Source organism: Eupeodes corollae, chromosome 2 (assembly GCF_945859685.1).
Source record: "Eupeodes corollae chromosome 2, idEupCoro1.1, whole genome shotgun sequence".
NCBI classification, from domain to species: domain Eukaryota; kingdom Metazoa; phylum Arthropoda; class Insecta; order Diptera; family Syrphidae; genus Eupeodes; species Eupeodes corollae.
Genome location: NC_079148.1, coordinates 50,388,620 through 50,399,750, shown reverse-complemented (window position 1 = coordinate 50,399,750; position 11,131 = coordinate 50,388,620).

The window sequence follows — 11,131 nt, the reverse complement described above, 5'->3', positions numbered from 1 at the left end:
AAGTGAGACAATTTCTCGCCATTTAACCGTAACTTAACAGAAAAGTGTCACTAAAATATCAACAAAAAAGAGATAACAAAATATCACAAAAGTAAAAAAAACTTAAGGTTTATCAAACTTAAAAAAATAATCTGATATATTTACAATAAATTGAAATAAGTTAAAATTCAGTTTCGCGATGCCGACGAAATTAATTGGTAATCAATACTACTAACAGTTTATTATATTTTTTGTCGCGTTCGCGATTCACTTTTGTTTATTTTCGAAACGCGATATTAGATCCTCCAGAGCGCACGCTAAGACTATTTTCATAGATATGATTAAATTTGAACTTTATGCAGCGGTAATAAAATGCAAATTGACTCTTTGACGTTAGGAACAAACCTAAATTGCTTAGACAACAGTGAGTGATTATAATTTAATATGAACTTTATCTAAAGTTCAAATTGACTCTAGAAAACGTTTGTATGGGATATAGAAAGGGCTGTTTTTAGAGTTTTCTCGGAAATTATTTGATTTTTTCTTTTTAAACCTACCCTAGACTTCCACGAACATTTCTAGACTAAGATAAGATAAATCCGTTCAGCCGTTCTCGAGTTGTTTTAGTGAGACTAACGAACAGCAATTAATTTTTATAGATATAGATAGAAGGTAGATGGATAGATTTATTTTTAATTTATATGGTATATTTATTTGTTTATACTTTTTTTGATTAACTTATCTGTTTATTTATATTTATTCAATTTGAATGTAACTTTTTTATAACTTTACGTATCCTATGTGTTTTAAAATTCAATATATTTCTTAATGAAATGTTTGTTGTACATAATTGAAGGTTTTTGTTATATTTTAGATCAAAATATAAATGATTTCTTTTTGAAAGATATATTTTAAATATCAAGTCTCTGTGTGAACTGAGCGGTAGCAAACCAAATAATATTTTAAGAAAGAAGTAAAATATCTATCTATATTCCAATAACTCCGTTTCCATCGTTTATCAACAGGGGGGAAATAACACACATTACATGTGTCATATGATATTGTTATAAGGTTTAAAATAGTCCTAGATATGTATTTAATCAACAACAAAAAAAAAGACCGTAACAAAAAAACACTGGAACCGAAAATCAAACACGTCCTTATCGACAATCAGCTGTTTATACCGTTTAACGGATCTAATAAAAATTTAACATCGTGATAAGCTTCTTAAAATAAAAATAAAATAAACACATCAACGCACGAAGACAGAGGCAAAAGGTGATAATTGCTTCAGCTCTATTATATACCTACCTACAAATGTATATCAGTTGGTATATACCCATACCTAAACTTAACATCATGCTTCCGTTTCCGTTTCCCTTTCTTGTATTTTTATATAGATTTCGCATTTAACAACACAATATGCACTCAACACTCAATTCGTGCGACATTTTATTGAATTCTCCTATTTTGGGACCATGCATATTTTGATACACCAAAGGCAGGAGGGTTCTATAGTGGGTTAGGTATATAGCCCAACAAAATACAATATACCTAACCTATACGAAGCATAGAGGAAACAGTCTCTTAATATTCATCTGAAGCAGCGAGCGATATGGGGTGATGGCGGATGGGACAGGCGTTACGGTGCGGTGCGGTGGGGAAGTATGATGGTGTTTCAGGGAACCCTCGCTCAGAACCCTAGAGAATCCTATTCTAACCGTCAGCCTTGAGGCACCAACAAAAGGAGGCACAGGCACACTCATACGCAATACGTGCGTCCCATTGTGTTTTCGATTGAATGAGCCATCCCTATACAACACATACTCTATCCTGATAATGGGCGAAATTCAATAACATCCAGAGAATACTCTTGGAACTTCAAAATGGTTAGGAAGATATGGGTTTGGTAGGTATGTGAATTGAATAAAAGTCACAAGAGATTAAAAGATTTCAAGGAATTTATTTTTCAAAATACACAATTTAAGTATCAATATGAAATAGAGAAAAAAAATATACAACAACAAACACACAAAAGGATAACAAAATTGCAGTATCCTGATTGGTATTGGTAGCGATAATTATTTCAGCTCCAATGTTGGTTTGATTACAGAATATTACTTCAAAAAAAGTAGAAAATAATATTACACAGTGTAGAAAACTAATTTGCTTGGGTATTTAAAACAATTTATTATAATTTTTCCACAAATCTACTTTGGCACCGAATTTGAAACCTAAGACTTAACGTCTTTAAAAATTGGATTTGGATTACAGGAGTTAACTTTAAACATAAATTTGTATAGTCTACCAATTCAAAATAATCATAAATAACAAAGAAGTTAGGCTCTAGGCTATGAGTAGTATATTAATTACAATTGTCAGCAAAATTACGTTTTCTTGTTGTTTTATTTAATTGGAAAAAAACCTAAAAATTTTGCAAACATCTGATTTTTAAAATATATTTAAAGCACTTAAGACATGCAAAAATGGGGTAAAAACGGTGTTCTAAAGGATAAGTTTAAACACAACACATCCCGTAACCATAAGTTGAATGATGATTTTGAAATGATAAAATCTTTGTCTTTCTGGTTGCAAATCAAATCATAAGCTATTAATAAGTCAGTACTGGAAATCCACAATATAGAGTCTTTATTTGAATCTACATAAATGATGTTTTAAAAAATCATGAACGTTTTGGAGTTATGAAAATGTTAATGACGGGCTTTAGGTCAATGAAAAAACAATTATTTATGTTGTCACGACGTTTCGTTCATGTCAATGAACATCAGGGCTCGCCTCAAGTTATGGAGTTAACTTCGATTGCTAATTTCCAAACCAAACTTCGATTTTAAATAAGTACTTAAATTTTAAAAATACAAGTTCTTACGAAACGAACAATACAGCTTTCAAAAATAAATTTATTATGAAAGAAATAAGTATAAAATTCAAGTTTTTAGAAGTTATCATCATTAAAGTTGAAAGTTTCTGTTTTTTTTTTAACAATCGATGAAGCAAATATTTTTGCTTGCTATTTTTAGCTTTCATTCGTTGTTCAAAAATAAAAACACTTGGATTTTTCGGTCCAGTCCATTTTTATAGCAACCTGACACTTTATTTCTTTGAAGTGTCATAATCGAGCAATTTCCTCAAATTATCTTGAGCGTCAAATAAAATGGGTCGTTAACTACAAACCAAAAGTTTACTTCTGGTCCATTTATTATGGACGGCACTGAAGTTAAAACTAAAATTTTTAATTAAATTGGTATTCTTATTTTATTTAAAATTGCGCTTAGTATCAAATTGCAGAAAGGGTCGATATCTTCTAAAAAAAAGTTACAATAACGTGTTTCTTCTAGCAATTTTTTTTGTGGGATTATTAAAATACAACATAGGGCAAAAACCGGCCTTAGCCTGATTGACACTTTTAAAGCTTCAGTCAAATTTTTCACAGCTTATAATTTTCGACTTATTAGTAGGTCGTGTGAATACATTTATTTTAAGCCTTAAATTTAACACTTTTTCTATTAATTTGTATGTACATATGCATCGTTAGAGGGTTATGAGCATTTAATAGCTGAAACACAAACACGCTTCAGCTCCGGTTTCGCCTGACGTTTACGAGTTCAAACATAGAAATTCAATGCATGCTATCACAATAAAGCTTCGACTTCACGTTTCATTTGACAATCGTAAGGAAAAGAACGTAATGGGACTCCGAACGGATGCTCTAGTTCAAAGTGGCTGAACTTTTGCTTTATATTGAAGCTCAACAGCTGTAAGAAGATCAACAAAAAAATTTGAGTTTGATCTTAAAACTATATAAGCTGCTAATGACCGAAGTGTCATTCAAAGCAACCTCGAAGCAGGCCCTACGTAACGCAGACCAAGCCGAAGCTGAAGCGTGTTTGTGTTTCAGCCAAAATGTTCATTTGGCTCCTCTAGCCCTAAACGAGGGCTCCATAAACTATGGCTTCGAATCCATTAAAATTCGAATTTATAAAAAAGATGAGGTTAAGGCGGAAAGCCGGCCTCCAAAAACTACCGAAGGTGAACTAGCGGTTGGTTAACCTGGGACGTCGTCTTCTGTCCTAACAGAGGGTGGCGATGCACCCTTGTCCTCTCCAATCGCGTCTACAAAAGTCGTAGACAGTCCATCCTTAATGGAGACTGAGGACGACCTTAACATGATCCTTCTGAGCGAGGACGAACTCTTGGGTTCATCCTCAGACTCAGAGGATCAGAACAAAACCGTGGTGGAGGTTGATCTGCCTAATTGTAGCCAAAATGCTGCAGTTAGTACAGATTAATCTCCAACACTCCATAAAGGCCTCGGCCTCACTTCTTCTCCGTCTGGCCAGTAACAGGGAAGACATTGTCCTGATCCAAGAGCCATGGATTGTAGGATCCGTTGTTCGAGGACTCAGGACTCCTGGATACTACACACTTTGTGTGACAGATAAAGGTGAACCTAGATCTTGCATACTTGTGAAACGTAGCATTAATGTATTTTTATTCCATCGTTTCAGTGACAAATATACCACCGTAGCTAGGCTGGAAACAACCAGAGGAAGTTTCTGGCTGGTATCGGCGTATCTTGGGCATGACCACCTTGGCCCTCTCCCTGGAAAAACCCTGGAGAAAGTCGTCGCTGAAACGGAAAGGCAAAGGATCCGCCTAATTATTGGGAGCAATGCTAACGCTCATCATACTGTATGGGGCAGTACGAATATCAACGACAGAGGTGAGTCTCTTTTTGATTATATTCTTGGTACTAACCTCTTAGTAAGTAATGTTGGTAATGAACCAACCTTCATAACTAAAACTCGACAAGAAGTCTCAGACATATCTCTTGTCTCAGATAGTATGCATCATATGATCTTGGATTGGAAAGTATCCAAAGAACACTCGTTCTCTGATCATAGATCAGTCCATTGAGACTTTTCGAAACTATCGGAAAACTGACTGGGATTCATATAGGAACTCATTACAGAGTTTATTAGAACCTGGACTTTCCAGTCCTTCCTCTAACGCTAACGAACTTGACAACAAAGTCAATAACCTTACCTCAGCTATGAACAGATCGCTAGAAATTGCTTGTCCACTTATACACATAAGAGGAAAGAGGAAACCACAATGATGGGCCTCAGAGCTTAACTCGCTCAGGAAGGAATGCAGGTAACTTTTCAGCCGGGCCAAAGCTGCAAGACTAACCTCTCATTGGAACTCCTACAAAGAATCCCTAAGAATCTACAAGAAGGCACTAAGGAAATCCAAGCGATCTTCTTGGCGATCCTTCTGTGGCATGATAGAAGAAACTTCTGAAGCCTCTAGGTTACGGAAAATTCTTTCAACTAATCCAGCTATGCCAAGCTGCTTGAAAAATACAATACGGCTCCTGGACAAATTTAAGTAATGAATCGCTGAACTTACTATTGGACACTCACTTTCCTGGTAGTTCTCTAACCGAAACTTGCAACAGTTTTATACGTTCAAGTTCAAATACAACATATCAACAAGGTCTGATCACTAAGGATAAGCTAGAATGGGCTCTCAACAGCTTCAAACCATTTAAAGCTGCAGGACCAGATGGAATAATACCAGCCGAATTACAAAAGGCTTTTGATTGCACCAATCCTTGAGGCAATTTTTACCAGCTGTCTTCACCTGGTCCATGTTCCCTCGGCATGGACAGAAGTTAAAGTTGTTTTTATACCTAAAGCAGGTAAATACTCCCAAGTGAATCCTAAAGTTCTACGACCTATAAGTCTTTCATCATTCCTTCTTAAGACCCTGGAAAGATTGATTGATATCCATTTAAGGGCACGTATCGATACAAGTCTTCTGTCTTCGTCTCAACATGCTTACTGTAAAGGTAAATCGGTGAAAACAGTGTTACACACTTTAGAAAGCACCGTCGAATATTCCCTCTATCATAAAGAGTTCACTATGGTTGCTTTCCTTGACATCGAAGGTGCCTTTAACAACGTGGACACATCTGCAATCACATCTGCACTGACATCTCTAAATGTAGAGAGTTCGCTTCGGTAATTAATTCATTTAATGCTTACTAGCAGAATAATTAACTCAAAACAGGGCATAAATGAGGAGTTATTAATATTAGTAGCAACCTTTGTACTTCAGTTCATATGTAAGACCTCATTTTTTTTTTGAGAAAATGAACATTTCACCAAAAAGTGGTGATATCATAATTTCTTTTCGTACATTTTCAAGCAAGAACTTTTGCTTTCCGGATGTTTTTTTTTTAAATGCATGGTTTTCAATCTGGCAATACTTTTTTCGGAGATAGTCTTTTTGACAGGTGTCAATTGACTTTTGTTCAATTTGTTTTAATATTTTATATTAAATGAACTCTTAAAGAACTTTTGCAAAGCATGTGAATTTCACATATATGATGGTAAGGCAAAGTCGGTAATTTGAGAATCTATCTGGATAATGCGAAGTACCCGTAGTGTAAAGGTTTAGTGCATAGGGTTGTTATGCAGAGGTCTGGGGTTCAATCCCTTCCTGTGCCATCTACGTTTTTTTCACTGGTACCACCTCTTGACCTCTTGTGAGTAATTGACTATCACCCTCGTGCGCAAGAATTGGAGATGTGCTCATGGACTTATAGAACAAACTTGGCTTGCAGGCTAACAAAATCGAACTTATATTAATAATTAAACCTGAAAGACCATCAAGTTCGTCACTCGTTCTGTGAATGGGCCCACAACGAGATGGCAACCGATCCCGATATTCATAAAAACAAATTCTGATATGATATTTATGAGGTCATGTGAAGTCGTTTGACATTATTCACAACTTTATTGCTAACATACGTCCTCATCTGCTTCAAAAAGTGGTCGAACATTATGCTTTTCGGTTAAGTTATTCGAGCCAACCTCGGCAGCCACTTCCCCAAAATATTTTTTTTAAGCATAATGGAAAACCTTTACTTTCATAATTAAGCTTAATTCTTGCCCAATTTATTTGCAAAACTTAAATTGTAGTTTTCATATTAAAGACTTACACATATATCGTCTGCATCCAATTTCAAACAAATCAATTCGCCCGTCTTAATAGTTGGGATTTTTAGGTTTCCATTAAAATTATGAAATAATATCGATTTCTTCATTAAAATGTGAGTTTTTCCCAAACGAAAAAATGTCCAACTAATGTATTCAGCATTATTTTCTATCCAAACCAAAAATCATTCTCGGTATAAAATATTTTCTTTTAAAAAGAGTTTTAAATTTTGAAAAATTGGAGTTCTAACTGATGTTTTTGTTTTTGAATCAAGATGGTAAGGTAGTGCATTAAATGGTAAAATAACGAGTATTTTTCTGTCAAGTTGGTCGATATTGGATATCCGGCCTGGATATCCAGTTTAAGTTCATACTCAAACCATTTTAGTTAGAAAATCTGAAACGGTTAAAGGGAAATTTAAAATGAATTGTGGAATAAAAACAAAAGGTGATTGTCTTAGCTTAAAAACGAAGTTTCGAAAATCAACCGTAAAGATTCCAATTAATTTCCCAGCGTTGTTGTATGTCAAAATAAAATCCCTGATACCTATAAATTTTAGGATTTTTTAACACCATTTTTCGTACAAAATATCTGTAGGAAATTTTTGTATCCAAATAAAAATGTAAGGAATATTTCAATCAAAAATAACTTGAAATAAAAGTGATGACTTTATATGTGAAAACCATAGTGCTCTCATGGTGGATGTCGAAAAGGGTGACATCTAGATATTTTTTGTGGAACGTCAAGTAGAGAAATCGATTTGCAGCAGAAAGACTTACGAATATGATAATTAGAAACAGACAAAAATAGGGAAAGACTATACTGCATTAACGAAAGGCTGAGTGAATAAGGAAAACATATTTGTTAGAAGGGATATTCGTATAACAACGTTTTCATATACAAAGGTGATGACAAGAGTGTGTTCCATTTTGGATATTTAAAAGAGTGACTGATATCTTTGTATAACAAAGCTGCTTTCATTTCACCAATGCTTGAAATTACTTGTTTTTCCCAAAACAATGTTTAAAGTTTGAATACGATTGCAACGAAAACCATCTTTATGTTTTTTGTTCTTTTTTATGTTCTTTATTAGTTATTGATATAATTTATAAAATATATAAATATATAGAATATATAAAAACACTGAATATAGGGTATGATTTTGTATTCAAATAATTAAATATTGTATTTTGTAAGCCAAATCTAGGCCAACATAATATCAGGAATTTAAATATGGAGCAACATTTTTACTTTCGTGTGTACATTGAATACGGGTCTTAATTTAACACAAAAGTGTAAAAAAACGACTTCATAAAAATAACTATTTTTTCTTGTAGCTTTCCTTACTGCCTTTTTTTCAAAATCTATTTTGAATATAAAAACCAGCCAAGACAACTTAATGAAGAAAAAAATTCTCTAAAATGACTGTTCAGTTATTATTTAAAAAAAATCACGTAATCTAAAGAAATACAAATCAGAGATAATTAACAAAAAAAAGGAACCAGGAAATGAATCACATTTTAACAGGGATTCAATAACAATATCAACAAAAAGAGGCTGGGATGCGACCCACACTGATAACTTCCCATCCCGTCTGTCGATTTGTCTTGCTTAAAAGTTTGTCTATATGTACTAGTATCAATTTTTACCAAATTTGAGTACTATTTTTGGTAGATTTTATTTTTTATGAAAAAACGGACTGTTGGATTTTTATATAAAAATTACTGAATATCGAAAACAATATTTTCTGTGAAATAAAATAAGTTTGAAGAAAATATTTTTAATTTTTGAAAAGCTATTTGAGGTGAAAGTACATTTTTACCAAGTTTAAGCATTGAATTTTTTTTAAAGTTTTATTTTTCGTAATAAAACTGTCCATTCAATTTTTTTTTTTAATTTTATCGAATGTTAAAAAAACAATATTTCTTTTAAGATAAAATTAGTTTGAAGCCAATATTTCAAATTTTTGAAAAGATATTTGAGTCGAAAAGCAATTTTTACCAACTTTTGTTGAATTTGTTTTAGGTTTTTACTTTTTTTTACAAAAATTGTCACTTCGATTTTTTTCAAAATTTGATTGAATATTAACAACAATAGTTTTTGAAAGATAGAAGTAGTTTGAAGCCAATATCTAAAATTCTTTAAAAGATATTTGAGTGGTAAATCAATTTTTACCGACTTTTATAATTTTTTTTTTAGGTTTTTATTTTTTGTAAAAAAAACTGTTAAGTCGATTTTTTTCAAAGTTTTACTGAATGTTGACAACTATATTTTTTGAAAGATAAAACTAAATTAAAGCCAATATCGTAAAGTTTTGAAAAGATATTTGAGTCGAAAATCAATTTTTACCAACTTTTATTAATTTTTTTTTAGTTTTTTATTTTTTGTAAAATACTGTCAATTCGATTTTTCTCAACATTTTTGAGAATTAAACATTTAACAATATAGTTTCAAGCCCAAATTTCAAGTATTTGAAAAGATATTTGAATCGATATTCAATTTTTACCAACTTTGAGTTATGTTTTTTTTAGATTTTTATTTTTTATAAAAAAAACTGTCCATTCGATTTTTTTCAAAATTTTATCAGATGTCAAAAACATTGTTCTTCGTAGCACAAAATTGTTTTGGAGATGAAATCATATTTTAGTAGTAAGATTTTGGAAGTGACAAATTTTTATTTCAGTTTTTTTTTATTTATAATAAAAACCGTTTAATGGATTGTTTTCAAAAAATATAATTCTTTGATACTACGTTACAATATATTATATAAAATTTAATTCAAGTCTTTAGCGTTTAAAGTTCGTAAGATATCTGGGGTTAACCAAAATGTTCACCTTTTTTTTTTTTAAAAATTATTTTAATTCGATATCTATTCTGGTTCTTGAGCTATTGAGGACGAAAAAAACGTCGCGAACTTACAGACGTACGGATATACGAACGTACGTACAAACGCGAGCACAGATATCTTTCTTAAAATCTTTTATTTCGACTCTAGGTACCTTGAAATGTCGAGAAATGTCAAAATTTTCAATTCGACAAATCGGACCCATTACAATAACTTTCTTTGTGAAGTTAATAAGGTAGAATCTAGTTAGATTGTATATTTTTAAAACCTTTTAAAAAATTTCAAAAAAGCAAACTTGCATTTATAATTCTTTACTAAATAAATGTTAAAAAAGTAAAAATTATTATATTCAAAAATACAAAAATATAGCGGACAATTTTTGCCTGAAATATTTACCAAATATGTACTTACAATTATGTTTTCTCAAAATTTAAATCAGAAAAAATACGGAGATAAATTCAAAAACATTCCAAAACTAAAATTCAGAGATGCAATTCACACTGATAGCTTCTCATCTTTAGCTGTCTGTCGATTTTTCTTAAAGTAAAATTAAATATTAATTACAATGTTTTGAACGTGATAAAATAATTTTTATTTCAATATTTTAATTTGTTGCAGACATTTTTGGTCCAAAACTAATTTTTACCAAAATCGTTTTTGGAAAGTGCTTATTCTTTAAAAAAAAGTATAAATGTCTTCAGAATTTTCGTTAAAACATTATCTTATATTAACAACTCAATTCTGTATGTAATAAAATAATTTTGAAGCTCATTTTACTGAATGTTAAAAACAATATTTGTATAAGATTAAATTAGATTGGAGGCAATATCTTTAGAGTGTTTTAAGATTTATTTTTCATAACAAAATCTTACTTCGATTTTTCGACTTACCTAACCGAGAGATATTTGGGGTCAACCAAATATTTTTTTTAAATTGATATAGGAAAAACCAGTGGACGGATTTGTTGAACAAAAAAAAATTATTGGAAGTTCATATCTTCACCAGTTCTTGAGATATGGAAAAAAACCGTATTTTGAGCGTTCAATTCGTGAAATCGATCGGTATGATAACAATAACTTCCTAGGGAAATGTAATACATGTTTGAAATTTCTACTTATTCCTTTTTTTGACAGATATCTCTAAGAAAATTATAATAACAAATAAATAATAATAAATAAAACGGAAAAAAAGAAACTTCAATATTTTTAATTGAGTATTGAACAAGAGGAAGCACTTCTCCCAAAACAAGTGATCACGTTTTTGGAATGAGACTAAAAATATAAA